Source organism: Mauremys mutica, chromosome 1 (genome assembly GCF_020497125.1).
Source record: "Mauremys mutica isolate MM-2020 ecotype Southern chromosome 1, ASM2049712v1, whole genome shotgun sequence".
Classification (NCBI taxonomy): Eukaryota; Metazoa; Chordata; order Testudines; family Geoemydidae; genus Mauremys; species Mauremys mutica.
Window position 1 is genome coordinate 306,437,832 of NC_059072.1, and position 17,116 is coordinate 306,454,947.

Sequence of the window (17,116 nt, forward strand, 5' to 3'; positions counted from 1 at the left end):
CCTGGAATTCCTAAATCGTAGGCCTAATTCTTGCCGTCTGTTGCTACAGGTTTCCTGACTTTCTCTGGTTTGGATTTTTGTGGTAATTTTCTCTATTAGCTTTACATACCCTCCTTGAATTTACTGATAAGAGATGCCCAAGACTTGTCCTATTATTCAACAGGCTGCAAACAGAAGACATTTGGCCTTAGCTCAGTCTCAGAATAGACTTTTCAGGGCATTTTTCAAGAGCAATTAATAAAATTGAGAGATTTTAGATTTTCTAGGACAGTTTTTAATTTGATCTCCCTGCTTTCTGGAAACAGGGCTGTTGCTCCTATAACATACACTTTTCATGCATCATTATTATAGTTTTTATTTACACTGCAGTAGCATGTAGAGGCCACAGTCAAGACTGGGGCCCCGTTGTGCTAGGAACTATATAAATATGTGAGAGACAGTATGAACTGCAAAGCCAAAGGACCATTGAATTTAACAAAGATTTCGATGAAGAATGACTTGTTATGCTAATTAGACTGTGGGGAAAATTCAGCTCATAAGACAGTGGTCCCCAACCTTTTTGTGGCCAGTAGCACATTCATGTTTTCAGAAGAGTGTGGCGGGCGCCAACAGTTTTTCAAGGCTTATTTTGTATTTGTACATTAAATAATATGAAAACATAATATTTAATATTACATAATATATGAATCCGTAAGATAAAAAAGGTAATTTTACATGCAAAAGGTATTAATTAAATTATTTGGCAATTTACTCTTTCACCTTACCGTGTGAATTTGCTCTTTTTTATATACCTGTAAGAAAAATTAAGGTGTTTTTACAAAATAAACATCATAAACAGCTTTCATCTTATTTATTTTAAAAAAATAAAACATTGTTGAACTGCTGGTCCAAATATATTTATTATTCTTACTTTAACATAGCCAGTTATGGTTAATTAAAAATATTCTTTGTATTGTTACTTGTATCTGGATTTCAATAAACAAATATGAAAAAAAGTTAAACACAAGTTAATCATACGCACTCATCAGCACTTAATGGAAAATAGATATCATTAATTCACGTGGTTTTTCTAATAAAGTCAGTGTGATTTTTGGCACTGCATTTCTTCAGCCAATTTTTCGTAGTTGGGAGAGTAGGATGATATTCCCATTCGTAAGCAATCATCAAGATGGGCATCTGTAAGCCCAGATCTGTATTTTGATTTTATGATGATCATTGTTGAAAACAGAACTTCACATAGATAAGTGGAACTGAAATAAGATTTTATTTTGTATGCTACGTTTTTTAAGGCAGGAAACTTTTTTTGGTCAACCAGATTCCAAAAGTTTTCATCTGTTGCACGGGATTTTAGAACAATATCATTTGGAAGGTCCAAAATCTCCAGTTCCACATCTTCTGTTCTTACTTGGATGCGACTCGCAATTGAGGTAGCCATTTTTGTTATCTCTATTTGGCAAGTAAAAGGATTCACAAGAAAGCTCAATGATGGTGAACTGTTGAAATCTCTTTTCAAATTGTTCCAGAAGTGTTTGAATGTGGATAACAAATGGTGATGGGTTAAAATCACTGTCACATACCATTTTCTTCATACTTGGGAAATGTACGAGAGACTTCATCTTCATATGTGACATCCACAAGATCAGTTTTGCTTTGAATGATTTTACATTTGAGCCATATGTTTGTCTTTTCCCTGGAGCTCAAGATTTAAAATGTTCGATTTGTCAGTGATGTGGGCAAGGAAAGCCAAGTCCATTAACCAGCTGGAGTCTTCTAGTTGCTCGAAGTTCTGATTTGTGGACTTCAGAAATTCTTTGATCTCTTCAATTAGACTTAAAAAATGTGCAAGAACTTTACTTTTGCTCAGCCATCGTACTTCTGTGTGCAAGATAAGATCAGATTGTTTATCATCAACATCTTCCAACAGGCCCTTAAAAAGTCAGTGTTGCAAAGGTTTCGCTCGAATAGAGTTAATTATTTTAATAACGTTCATGACATGTTGAAAAGAAAGAACTTTGATGCACAAAGCTTCTTGGTGGATAATGCAATGATAAGACAAAGTTCGGAAAGGATTCATTCTTCTTACAGAGTGCAATGAATCCATTGGCACTGCCCATCATTGCTGGTGTCCCATCAGTGGTGATCGCAGACAGCTTGTGTAGTGGCATACTAATTGATGTTGCATATGATTTGAATAAATTATAGATGTCCTCACCCTTTGTTCGCCCTTTCATAGGCAATACTTTTAGTAACTCTTCTTTTACGGAGAAGTCACTAAATACCATCCTCACCATAACTGCCAATTTTGCTGTATCCGATATATCTGTTGACTCATTGAATTTCAGTGAAAACCAGTCACATATTTCCAAGTCATCTTTTAGCTGAGTTTGCATGTCTCTTGAAATTGCATGTATCCTCCTCGTAACTGTGTTGTCTGATAACTGCAAGTCTTGTATTGCCGACAAACTCTCACCCTTGTAAGGAAATCCTTGAAACAGGCAATCAGCACCAGTCAAAAATGCTTCCTTCAACAATTCACCATCTTGAAAGGGTTTTTTCTTCTTTGCGAGCAGATGAGCAATTGTAAAGGAAGCAATACTATCACCTTTAGACTTTACCACTTGTCTAATGAAAACAGATTGCTGGGCAGATAGGTTTGATTTGAGTTGATTGATTTTCTTCTTTCTCAACTCAGATTTAAGTGGATGACTAATGTCAAAAGAGCTGTGATTAGTTTGGAAATGGCTTTCGACATTGTTTTTTTGGCACTGCAATGGCACCCCTGCACAATAAGCAAACACATTTCCCTTTATTTTCAATAAAACAATAGGATTCTTCCCATTCTGTGTTGAAATAATATGTACGTTGTCTTTTATTTGAACCACTCATTTTGGGGCAAAATGTTAAAAAAATAATAAATCACAAAGCACAAGAAAACAGCAGTATCGGTGCAGCGGAAGAATACTCGCATACAGGGCCGGCTCCAGCAAGCACGTGCCTGGGGCAGCACATGCTATGGGGCAGCATTCCATCCATTCTTGGGATGGCAGAGTCGGAGGGTGTTTTTGGTGGCAGTTCTGGGCAGCGCAGAGATAAGCCAGAGAGAAGCCGCAAGGACAGAGAACACTGGTGCCCGCTGCCTGCAGTCCCAGAGTACTCTGTCCCCAGCAGGCATGGGCCCGGCCTCTCTCGCCTGCTGGGCACTAGGTGGGCCTCGTGCCTGCCGGGGACAGAGAACACCGTGCCCACAGCCTGAGTTCTTTGTCCCCATCAGGTGCAGGGCCTCGGCTTCTCTCCCCTGCTGGGTACTAGGCAGGTGCACATAAATGTCCCAGTGGGTGCCATGGCGCCCACGGGCACTGCATTGGGGACCACTGAATAAGATATCCCACCGTGCAACATCATAACCCATGAAATCTATGGTATGTGCAATGTCATAGTGTAGCAGGGTGGACCCTGCTCCGGCCCTGAAGGGGTTAAAAACAGCCCTGGGAAGGGGCTTTTTGGCTGGGCTGATTGGGGAAATGGCTGCAGCTGGGGGTCATGCCCCAAACTGAGCCCAGGGCCTTATAAAGGGCAGGGAAGCCAGAAGCCCAGACAGTCTCTCTCTGCCTTCAGAGAGGGATGGGCCTGGGTGCTTAGGAGCTGACATAGAGTACCTGAGTGGAGCAGGGCTGGGGACAGGCTGAGGAGCTGGGGAGCTCCAGCCTAGAAAGCCCCAGGCTGCGGCCTAGCAGTGGGCCAACAGGTACTGGGGGTTGCAGAGGGCAGCCCAGGGGTAGGCCAAGGCAGCAGGTCCAAACCCTCCTTGCCTGTGATGAGTAGGCTGATACTGCAGTCTGCCCCAGGATGTGGGGCTAGACAATGACTGACAGTAGCCATATACTGAGGCAAGGTGGAGATAGAGGGTGGGGGTTCCCTAAGGAGGGGAGACCCTAAGAGAAAGGGGTTACTGCCAGGGGGCAGCACCCCATGTGAAAGGGCACCGGGTCCAGGGAGGGACACGGGGGCCAGAAGACAGGTGGATCACCAGCCTGCAGAGGGCGCTCCGAATGCTGGAACAGAGCTAATTCCCGGAGTCACCAGCAGGAGGCGCCGCAGGGGTGAGTCCGCCCGTTACACATAGCATGATGTATTCTGTGATATTTTCAGTGGAACAGGAAGTACTTAGAAGATTTAGGAGGGAGAACAAACATTCAAAATCTATGCCTAAATCAAGTTTAATTCTTACTGTTCAGGTCCCTTCTAAATCAGACTACACTATCAATCCAAAAATAGGTTGCTATCCTCTTTGTTGGACAGGCGTTATTATGGGCCATTCTTAGTTCCAACAATACTAATTCTCTCTCATCTCACAGCTCTTGTCTGCTGAGGAAGGAATTTCCACTAACATTATCTAGATGTACTTCGAAAGGGAAAGCAGCATATTTTGCCTTTTGAGGCAATATGGAGTTGCATTCTCACAACTGAATGACTGAGCTTTCTTCATGTTAGATACCTTTTTTTTTTTCAGTTACTGATGATACTCCTATGTGGCAAGCCAGATATTTTGAGAACACCATTCTACTAAATCTTCAAATCCACCTTGAGGCAATTAGAACAATTGTTCAGAGGGAATATTACTTAATCCTCACCAATTGTACAATCATCAGATCTAGTCTTTTGTGAATTTACAACCTAGAACTGCACTGGATTGGTTTACTAACTGAACTCTGTCAACACAGTGTTTGGTAGTGTTTGCTGAATTTTGGCAATTGGATCTATATTATTTCTATAGATCTTAAGATCTATGCACTTATGATGTTTTTACAGAAAATAGTAGTTTTTCCCTGAATGGAACTGACCTAATTTTTAAACAGCATCAGATATTGTAACTTGACTGAAGCAGTTAGTCTTTAAAATTTTTTTAAAAAAACCCACAAACTGCCAGACAGCTAGCTGAGTTTATACTGAGGGAAAGTGAAGCTGGCAGTGAACCCAAGGAAATGCCTCATTGGCTCCCTCTTGCTTGATAATTTTCAAACCTTCAAATTCAACATTTCTGTCCACTGGATATAAGGCATTTGAGGCAAATCTCTTGTTAACCACAGCCTAGAATTGACTGGATAGTGCTGCAATACCCATAATTTAATAAATATTAGATTTAACTAAAAGTTAGATGAAAGATGGCTCTGATGGTTTCACCAGCTTCAACTGCTTACAAATATGGAAAGACAGTGGAGCATATTTTTAGCTTGATCCACTCCTTTGTGCTGGAAATTGGGTTTTAGGCAATGGCTGGAGAGATACGCTCCAGGAATTCATAGCTGTTATATAATCCAGCATATATCCTAGAGCAGCGGTCCCCAACCTTTTTGTCACCAGGGACCGGTTTCGTCGAAAAAAAAATTTCCGTGGACCTGCCCGCTATCTGACCCCCAGGGCGGCATTTGCCGGCAGGCGGGTCCGGCGGACCCTCCGCAGTCATGCCTGCGGGAGGTCCACTAGAGCCCCGGGAGCAGCGGACCCTCTGCAGTCGTGCCTGCGGGAGGTCCACTAGAGCCCCGGGAGCAGCGGACCCTCTGCAGTCGTGCCTGCGGGAGGTCCGCTGCTCCCGTGGCTCCGGTGGACCTCCCGCAGGCATGACTGCTTGGGGCGGCCAAATTCGTAGAGCCGCCCCTGCTGACCCCCACCCACTTCCTGCCCCCCCGACTGCCCGCCCCCCTCAGAATCCCCGACCCATCCTGCTCCTTGTCCCCTCACCATTCCCCAGAGACCCCCCACCACCCTGGGACCCCACCCCTGCTCCCTGTCCCCTGACTGCCCCAACCCCTATCCCCCCCGCTGAGTCCTGACAGACCCCCCCGGAACACCCATAATCCAACCCCCCCATTCCCTGCCCCCTGACCGCTCCCCCAACCTCCGCCCCCTCTCTGTGCCCTGACTGTCCCCAGGACTTCCTGCCCCTTAGCCAACCCCCCCCTGGCCCCAGCCTCTTACCCCCGGCTCCCTCCTCACCCGGAGCCTCAGCGCCTCGCCCGACAGCTGCAGCATGACTCCGTCGGGGCCTGAGCTCCGTCCCGCTCAGAGCCGCGTGGTGAGGGGGCGGGGCTGGGAGCTCCACGCTGAGCGGAGGGAGCTGAGCTCAGCCCGGAGCTCGCAGCCCCGCCCCCTCACCACGCGGCTCTGAGGGGGCGGGGCTCAGGGGCCCCGGCGGAGACACGGCGCTTGATGTGCTAGGGGTCGGTTCGCGGCCCGGGGGTTGGGGACCCCTGTCCTAGAGGACCACATCCTGATAGTGCAAGTTAGAGAAGCCTTGTCATGGGGTCCACTCACTGCTAGGGCACCTCCTCCTGGTTGCTCTGGGGATTAGCTATTTGCATGTCCGACACCCCTGTCTGTTCCTCTCCCTGTGGTCTCTCTCTTTTTCTGGAACTTGGTGTGTCTTTCTTGAATCAGCCCTCTAGCCAGGTCACTAAAGTTTTCCCCTTCCAGAGTATCAAAGTCCCTTTATACCAAATGGAAGTCTTCCTTCACTGCCCTGACTGTGCCATGCCTCCAAAGGCTGGTAGGGGAGCCCACACCCACCCGCCACTCTGGGTTCCAGTCCAGGGACCCAGTCTCTAGCAATGGAGGCCTGCTTATTCCCAGACCATATTGCACTTCCTCTGGACTCTTTCCTACACATTCCTATTTCTTAGCTCTACCTTCTGGCTCTCCCACTCTCTGGGTTACCAGTCCAAATTCCCTTCTCCCATGGAATGACTGCAGACTACTTCCCCTGCAGCCTCCTTTCTGCTGTCAACTTCCTGTCTTTATACCAGCCTTGCCCATTCCTTCTCAACTGGGCTCCATCTCCAGGCAGCTTTTCCAGCCATGGTTCTCTCTGAGGTGCAGCCTTTCAATTTAATTGGCTCCTTCTCCGCCTCATTAACACTTTCAAGGCTAGTATCAGGTGAACACCCTGTCCCAAGCCTCCATGCTCATCTAACCTGCACTGGGTCTGAGGCACCGAACCAGGGAATTGTAACTCCCCACGCTGCTGTGGGGCCTTTTGGATTGTTGTGTCCAGTGGTAGTTGTATGCAGCAGAGGATCTCCCCCAGTATATTCACTTATTAGGTAACTCAGCATACTTTGATTATTCAGCCTGCCTGTTGAACTGCTATGCAGCAACAGTATTGGTGGTGATACTGTCTCAGGTACTACATTATGATACAAAATCAAATTCCTCCTGACGCTTCCAAAAGGATTGTAGAGATCACGTATGATGGGATTTACTAAGTATGCCCAAGTAGAGCCACTGTAGACCACAACCATAAAACATGGCATACAAGCTGAAAATACTCAGGTCTGGATTCACCAGTATACTCTGTCTGCTTTGCATTGTTCTGGTGACAAAGTGGCCTTTCATTGTTGGAGCTATGCAAAGCAACTGAAATGTATTTGTGAATCTGGCCTAGGCCAGGCATCACACTGCCTCTATAGTACCGTTTTGTCAACATACTCTCGTTCAAAATTCCCACACAAAGTCAAATGAGACAATGAGTTAAAGTATGCAGCTGCACAGAGCCAGCAATAATGTTTTCAGGGTAGATTTAGTATAATCAAGTCCACTCAGGCCTGGTCTACACTAGGGTGGGGGGTCGAACATAGCGACTTCAGCTATGCGAATAGCGTAGCTGAAGTCGAAGTACCTTAGTTCGGGCTACTCACCCATCCAGACGCCGCGGGAACGAAGTCCGCGGCTCCCCCGTCGACTCCGCCACCGCCGTTCGCAGTGGTGGAGTTCCGGAGTCGACAGGAGCGCGTCGGGAGTTCGAACTATCGCGTCTAGATTAGACGCGATAGTTCGAACTCCGAGAAGTCGAACGCCGCCCGTCGACCCGGCAGGTAAGTGTAGCCCTACCCTAAGTCTCTGTCTGTGAGATGTAATCATTAAGCTATATGCACCAGAATGAAATAGGAATGTGTATTGTTGTGTACACACTTATCCAGTGGATAACTACAGTAGTACCTTAACCTCTGAAATGTAATTAGAAACAAACATTGGCTAGTGACAGAGGGTGGTTACATATGAAAGATCTTAGCAACTACAGGGAACTCTTGTTTCCAATAATTTATATTAAAAATAGGATCCACTTTCTTTATGAAAGCTTATTGAGCTGATGAAGATAGCTTGTTTGAATTTCTCAATATAAAGAACAAAAATGTGGAACACATTTTTTGTTTGAAATCCTCCAAATACATGGGGCCAGATCAGAACCTAGTTTACATGGACTTGGCAGGGACATAAGGGGGCATAAGACCGTAGACATACTATCCTGCATGGCCTTCCTGGACTTTGTCTTCTGGCATGTGTGGGTGAACAAATTCTGTGTGCCTACTACTCACCTTTAGCAAGTGAGTCAGAGTGGTGGAAAAGAACATTGGCTCAACCTCTGCATTGCAGTGGCCACTGTATCTGAGCTAGTGCAGGGTTGTCTTAATCTGGAACTAGCCGGGAAGTAGAACAGAGGAATATCCCAGGGGTGATAGAAAAGAATTGTCTTTCTCTCTGTGGGCAACAGAGCTATGCACCACTCCTTATGCAGGGCAGATTGTCTAAATACAGTCCCACCCTCTATTTTTATTAAGATGAGTATGAGTTTTAAACTGGACATTTTGCCTATCATATTTAGACATGCAAATACTCTTGAGTGAACATTGCTTCTATATTGCTATTCCATGTCAGAAAATAAATCCATTGAATCCTACATCAATAAATCATTAATTTAACTGTAAGTAAAATCACACAATACAGAATAATAATATAAGAACTAGGGGCCACCAAATGAAATTAATGGGCAGCAGGTTTAAAACAAATAAAAGGAAGTTCTTCACACAGCGCAGTCAACCTGTGGAACTCCTTGCCTGAGGAGGTTGTGAAGGCTAGGACTATAACAGGGTTTACAAGAGAACTAGATGAATTCATGGAGGTAAAAATCCATTAATGGCTATTAGCCAGGATGGGTAAGGAATGGTGTCCCTAGCCTCTGTTTGTCAGAGGTGGAGATGGATGGCAGGAGAGTGATCACTTGATCATTACCTGTTAGGTTCACTCCCTCTGGGGCACCTGGCATTGGCCACTGTCGGTAGACAGGATACTGGGCTGGATGGACCTTTGGTCCAGTATGGCCATTCTTATGTTAGAAGTGACACAAAATGTCACACTAATTGTAGCGATGTTTCAGCAATGCTGCCACATGCAGGATGAAATTCTAGTGTCTTAATATTATCTCTCAGGTTTATAGCAACCCAATACTAAATATTGTTTAGATGGTATAGCACCCCAGACCGGCTTTACCAGTTAGACTAGACACTAAGCTTTTTTGTTAGACATAGTGAACTAAAAGGCACACTGGAACATATACAAAGCTGTGTAACTGGAACCTGATTAAACTTGTGACTGGGTCCCTGAAGTGCAACCTGGAATGTGGGACTGCTGAGCCCTCCAAACCCACCAACCTGGGCTGCCTCTCACACTGTGGTGCTGGTATCAAGCTACAAGCCTCTGACAGGCCTTGCACTTACAGACATCCATAGGCAGGGACACACCCAACTCAGTTATATGAATGATCTCCCAGCCACTCATGAACCATCAATAGGGAGGCTTCAGCCAGTTTCCCCCACCCCAGCTTCCCAGTCTTACAACCAAGAACTGTACTGTCTTGCACTGGTCAGAAGTCTGGCCAGTGTAAGCTCATTACTTAGTTTGCCACTTCTTCACAGGAAAGTGGACATGCACCAGCCTTTGAAACCTGTGTTGAGATTTTCCCAAGCACTTCAACCAAAACACACTGTTTTAGGGTAAAATATAAAACATATTAATTACAGAGAGATAGATTTTAAGTGATTATAAGTAACAGGCATAGAGATCAAAGCTGATTACACAAGAAATAAAAATAGAATTTAAACTGTGTTTCTAACTTTAACAGACTAAGCAAGATTTGAATGTCTCACCCTTTCAGGTGGTACAGACTGGACCACTTTCCAGCCTGAGACCAAACTTCCCTGGTTCATAGTCTGTGTCCTCCAGACATTCTTCTGGACATTGTGATGTGGGAGGGAAGTGTCTGTCTCCTTCCCTGGCTCCCCTCCAATAGAGTCAGAGGCCCTGCCTCTTATACTTCCTGTCCCACCTCTCAAATTCTGGCATGAGGGTTAGATCTCCCTCCCCAACAAAAACTTACAGGGTTATTCAAAAGGATTATATAGAACTTTTAGAGGATCAAGTGAGAAGAATAGCTGAAACCAGCAACTATCTCTTTGTCTTCGCTGGATTGATCTCCATTTCAACCTGATGACTGCAAAATGTTTCAGGAATGCCTGAGTCAGCAGATAGTGCATAAAAAATGTCACAAGATACTAGGTATCTTAAAGTCCTCCATGCCTGGAAGATTGGCCATGCCAACTAATAATTGCTGTTAGAGCCAGCAAGATGTCTCTGGTAGATAGTGGCATCAGCAGTGCCTACCTCTAACAAGGCAGAGAGACCGTTTCAGGTCCTTTCAGTTGGGTTTGAATATCTCTACCCACACCCAATAACTGGATCCTTGGTGGTAGCTGCAGTGCATGAGCCATCCAGGCAGCAAGGGCCTCCGAAAATGATTTCAAAAGAAAAGGATCCCAAAAAATTAGATTTGGCAGAAACAGCTATTTGTGCTCAAGTTTACAAATGCACATTGCTAATTACCAAGCACTCCTGGCCAAATACGGTTATCTTATCTGGGACATGGTATCTCAATTTGTTGGAAAACTCCCTCAAGACAACAGGGAAGAATGTAAGTCCATTACTGGTGATTAACAACTGGTGACATTTATATTTTTGCTGACTGATGTTAGATGCACCATACACAGTGGCATGAACAATTGCCATCTTCAGAGATACTGAAGGAGGTCCAGACAACAGTTGAGGAGCTCACATTCAAAGGTTGCAATCTCTTCAGTGCAAAAAAAACGATTAAGCCCTGCACTCCCTGAAATGCAGCAGTGTGGGAACAGACTAGTCAGAGCAACTTGGTGACAGATTGCTATAGTACCAACTTCTCATTATTGTCCTTTTAACATAGTTTTTAAAAACCAAACTGAAAAAACAAATTTCATCATGTGACCTTATAATGACACCCACATGGTTCATCAGTAGGGTTGGAATCTTTACACTCATAGACTTTTAAGGCAAGAATGGACCATTGTGATTATCTAGTCTGACAACCTGCACATCATCCCTCACGGTTTTTTCTACAGGACCCCTGCATCCTTCAGTGCACAGAATGTTGACCTGTCTAGGGATGAGTAGGGGTTGTGTAGTGAAGGGTTGCCTGTAAGACCTCTGCTTTATCTATCCACTCCTGTAATAGACTCCTAACCCCTGGCTGAGTTACTGAAGTCTTCAAATTATGATTTTAATACTTCAAGTTACAGAGAATCCATCATTTACTCTAGTTGAAACCAGTTAGTGATCTGTGGCCTATGCTGCAGAGAAAGGCAAACCATTCCCAGGGTCTCTGCCAATCTGACATGCAGAAAAATTCCTTTCCAACCCCAAATATGGTGATCAGGTACACCATGAGCATGTTGGCAACACCCACCAGCCAGATGCCTGGGAAAGAATTCACTGTAGTTACTCAGAGCCCTCCCCATCTAGTGTCCCATCTCCAGTGATTTGGGATATTTTCTACTAGCAGTCTCAGACCTCTGTGATTTGAGATGATAGAGTAAATCTATAGTAATAGTAGGTTGTCATCTTATATGTAGATCAGCACTAGAGGGGGATGAGATACTTTGCCAGTAGGTTTTAGATATTTGATCATAATGGAATGGTGAAACTCAAGAATCTCTTTGGCTCTGGAGGGCAGTGTACTCTAAGTGATCACAGACCCTTATGCATGTTCCCCTAAGCTTGACCCCTTGTGTACCATCCCATCCAGTCCCAGTCCCTTTTCTTCCCCATCCCTGACTCCTTATCTCAGTCCCATTCTCCTCACGTACTTAGATCCAGTCTCCACTCCTCAGGCTTCTCATCCCAGTCCATCTCCTTGCACAACCAGTCTAGTTCCCCCTCCTGGCTCCTTTCCTGATATCTCTCATCTCCTCCTGGGCTCCAGTTGTCCCTAAGTCCCTGTTTCCTGCCCTCCATCTGGTTCCCAGTCCCAGTTTCAATCATCCTTGGGTTTATCATAAAATCTCAGTCATTCCGCCACCCATGCTCAGGTTCCTTCTCAGTCTCCACCCCTTCCCTGTTTCTTCTCCTTGGCTCCTTGTTCTAATCTTTTTTACCAGACAGACTCAGTTCTCCCCATCCAAACAAGCTCCTTGTCAGATGTATCACCTCTGCCCTCATTCCTCCACTCAATGCCTTCCAGTCTTCGTCTCCTCCTCTTCCCACAGCTTTTCATCTGATCTCAGTGTTCTCCCAACTGGCTCTCAGTCCTCTTGCTCCCCCTCCATTCCCCTCACCGTCTCACAGTTCTTGTCTCCCCCAGCTCTAAGTCAGGTCTCCTTGCCCAGCAACTCCCAGTCTCTCTCTACTGCTCCATCCTCTCAGACCCAGTTTTTCTCCCCACAATCCCACTCTCAACAGCCTCCTTGTCCAAATCTTTTTTCTTTTCTTCCTCCACCCAGTTCATCTCTTGTCCCCTCTGTGTTTGAGTCAGATGGCTTCTTCCTCCATGCTGCTTGGCTAGTAGGGTGTCACTGACAGCACAGGAGAGACAAGCTCCCTGTTCTCAGTTATGGTGCCTGGCCCCACCATATTATGGTAGTCTTTAATTACATCATCACTCACTATTTTTTCCACAGAACCCCTTCTTCCTTCCGTGCACAGAATGTGGACCTGCTCTAGGGATGAACAAGGATTGTGTAATGAAGGGTTGTCTGTAAGACCCCTGCTCCATTTATTTTGGATGTTGGAAGCTGTGCACCTTTTGTGAACTGGGATAATGGCAGGCCTATGCCTGCTCATTGCTCAAAGCCCCACTCCTCAACTGACGGGGAGAGGCCAGTGTAATTGCAGGGGACAACAAATGAAAAAACATGGATGGGAGTGAAGGTCAGAGGATGAAAATCAGGTAACTGGAAGGGGACATTGAATAGACACACAACATTGCCCATTGCTCCTCAAAACTGTCTAAGGAGTCAGTGGACATTAACGAAGGGAACTCTGCTTGGAGGTGTGACTGAACAAGGGAACAGAAATAGGAGCCACAGTTGCAGAGTACCCCCCGTCTAACTTCCTCCTCCAGGTATGATGGATGGCCATTTGTTCAGCACCAGGAGGAGGTTGACGAGGTGGTCTTGCAACTTTGTGGGGCCATGGCTAGGACGTACATAAATCAGGTGTGTGACAGGTTGGATCACAGAAACCCCCTTGGGAACTACCAACTAATGTGCCAAGACTACTTCTGACCCTGCTTTCCCTGCCAGCTTGGGACTCCAGCACTCTTTCTTGTTGAGCCAGACACGCCAGTCTGCTCCAGCACAGACCCAGGGTCTGAACCACATGCCCCAAAGTTGCAGACTTAACTGAAAGCAGGTTAAGATGTGTTCCTGTCTTTAACACTCAGATGCCCAACTCCCAATGGGGTCTAAACCCCAAATAAATCCATTTTACCCTGTATAAGCTTTACATTATAAAGCTTTATAGCTTTAACTCATAAATTGTTCGCCCTCTATAACACTGATAGAGAGATATGCATAGCTGTTTGCCCCCCCCAACCCCCCCAGCTATTAATACATACTCTGGGTCGGGGTCGGCAAACTCTGGCACGCGGCTCGCCAATGTAAGCACCCTGGCGGGCCGGGCCAGTTTGTTTACCTGCTGTGTTGGCAGGTTTGGTGGACTGTGGCTCCCACTGGCTGCGGTTCGCCATCCCAGGCCAATGGGGGCATCGGAAAGCAGCGTGGGCGAGGGATGTGCTGGCCGCGGATTCCCGCCACCCTTATTGGCCTGGAATGGTGAACCATGGCCAGTGGGAGCTGCTGTTGGCTGAACCTGCCAATGCAGCAGATAAACAAACTGGCTCGGCCCTCCAGGGTGCTTACCCTGGCGAGCCGCATGCCAGAGGTTGCAGACCTTGCTCTGGGTAAATTAAGTAAAATGTGATTCTTGTTAAATACAGAAAGTAGGTTTTAAGTGGTTCCAAGTAGTGACAGACAGAACAGACTGAATTACCAAGTAAAATAAAACAAAATATGCAAGTCTGAGCCTAATACAGCAATATAATAAAACTGAGTACAGATAAAATCTCACCCTCAGAGAAGTTCCAGTAAGCTTCCTTTTACAGACTAGTCTCCTTCTAGTCTGGGTCCAGCAATCACTCACACCCCCTGTAGTTACTGTTGTTTGTTCCAGTCTCTTCGGGTATCCTTGGGGGTGGAGAGGCTATCTCTCTAGCCAGATGAAGACAAAATGGAGGGGTCTCCCAGGGGTTTAAATAGACTTTCTCTGTGGGTGAAGACTCCCTCCTCTCTCCTATGCAAAATCCAGCTTCAAGATGGAGTTTTTGGAGTCACATGGGCAAGTCACATGTCCATGCATGACTCAGTTTTTACAGGCAGCAGCCCTTGTTTATATGCTACCCTGAATATCCTCAAGTAGACTTCTTATGTGGATTGGAGCCTTCCAAGATTCATTGTCCTTTAAGTGTTTCTTGATTGGGCACTTAATTTGCACATTCCTTTCTCAAGAAGCTGACAAAATGCTTTACTAAGGCTACTTAGAAATCAAGCAAGTACACAGCCAATATTCATAACTTTGAATACAAAAATGACACATGCATACAAATAGGATAAATAGATTCAGTAGATCATAACCTTTACAGAGATATGTCACATCGCATATGTAGCATAAAACATATTCCAGTTATGTCATATATACATTCCTAAGCATATTTCCATAAAGCCTTATGGGGTGCACCGTCACAAGGTGATGTAGATTAAAGTGCAGCCTCTGGAGGAGTCGGAAGAGGGGCTTCAACCTGATCTACGTAGATGTGCACCAGGGTCTCCCTCTCACTGCAACAAGGACAGGTATCTGATTTTTTCCAGACTAAGACTCAAGACAAGATGACTGAGCTATAGGCTAAAATATCCTTGCACCATGTTTCTGCCTGATTTTAAAGCAGGGACTTTTTGCACGTGAAGCAACTGTGATAACCATTACAGTGAGGCAGATGATTGCAGTGGAAAAAAGGACAGTTTCATGGTTAAGTCAGTTGAGTGCTGGCCTGGAGAACTGGAGTCTATCCCTGCCTCCTCCACAGAGTTCCTATGTGATGCTAGGCAAGTTGCTTGAACCAGACTTTTCCCAGGTGGTCACTAGTTGTGAATTCCTCACTTTTTGTGGTGCTCAATTTGAAATCCTGATACCTGATTTGCAGAAGAGCAAAGCTCTCTCAGCTGAAACTGAAGTCAATAGGAACTGTATCTTGAGCATATCATGTACTATATAGTGCTAAAAAAAAAATCAGGTCCTAAATGTCTCATATTGGGCAGTCAACATTTTTTATCTTAATCTGTTCCCCATCTGTAAAATAGGGGAAACAATACCCAGTTGTATCACAGGGATGTTGTGAAGGTTGATTAACATTTGTTAAGCGCTCAGATCCTATAGAGATGAGCACCATAAAAAAGCTCATGTTGAAATTAATAGTTCTGTATTCAAAGCAGGGTTTGGCTAGTGTGTAGTAAATCGGGCCTAGGTCCACATAATGAATATTTAAAATAATTAAAAATATTGAACAGCAGTTCATTAAATGAGTACAATCCCTCCTGTGCATTGAATCAGGCAGGATCTTGTGTTAAAAATAGTATTGAATCATTTAAATAAAGACTGTATAATAAGGCATGTGTACCAGGGAGCCAAAGTAAGGTTTTACAGGCATATTTTTAATTACTATATAAATTGTTGGAAGGCACGTCTGTGCTACAAATATAAGCAATGTGTTGGCCAATATATGCTGGTCCTGTAGTCATTATTTAAATAAAGCCCAAGTATCCACTTCCTAATATGTACCTGTGTATATAAATGTTTTAACTGCACCAAATATATATTAGTATGCATTAAGCACAAATATTATAGCAGTTGTATGGCCTAAATTTGCCTACACCTTTACTATAATCCTATTCTTATTCTAAGTATCCCATAATACCTTGTATTTAACTGAAGTAAGTTTTCGCTTAAATTGTCAAGATCCATCATATGACTATTTTATCATAGCAACAAGTAGAGAGTTTTTCTCACAAGCCAGTACTGGAGTGTCCCAAAGGAGGACAAGACATATGATTGTTCTACCCTATTACAGACCTGGGGACAGGGGCGGCTCTAGCTTTTTGGCCGCCCCAAGCAGTCATGCGCGGGAGGCGCCCCGGAGCCGCGGGAGCAGCGGACCTCCCGCGGGCATGACTGCAGAGGGACCGCTGGTCCCGCGTGGCTCGGCTGGACCTCCCGCGGCTGCGGACGGCTTGCGGGTCCGGCGGCTCCGCTTGAGCTGCCGCAGTCATGCCTGCGGGAGGTCCAGCCGAGCCGCGGGACGAGCGCCCCCTCCGCAGTCATGCCTGCGGCAGGTCCGCTCGTCCCGGGGCTCCGGTGGACCTCCCGCAGGCATGACTGCGGCAGGTCCGCCGGCCCAGCCTGCCGCCCCCCCCCGGCAGCAGGGGACGCCCCCTAGATTTGGCCGCCCTAGGCACCAGCTTGTTTTGCTGGTGCCTAGAGCCGCCCCTGCCTGGGGAGGTGCCTTAATGCCCTTTGGTACCTGGAATGTATGTGTTCACAACAAAGATAAGGGGTACAGCATGGTATCAGAAAAACAAGGTAGAAAGCCGATTAGTTAAATCTAGTTTCAGATGACGTACACAATACCTTTTACTGGTAAACAAGTAACGTGTAAAAGGGTGTAAATTTGGGAGTACACATACATAAAGTGAATGTAACAATACTGCATGATGTCAAGTATCAGAGGGGTAGCCGTGTTAGTCTGGTTCTGTAGAAGCAGCAAAGAATCCTGTGGCACCTTATAGACTAACAGACGTTTTGCAGCATGAGCTTTCGTGGGTGAATACCCACTTCAGACTTGCATCTGAAGAAGTGGGTATTCACCCAC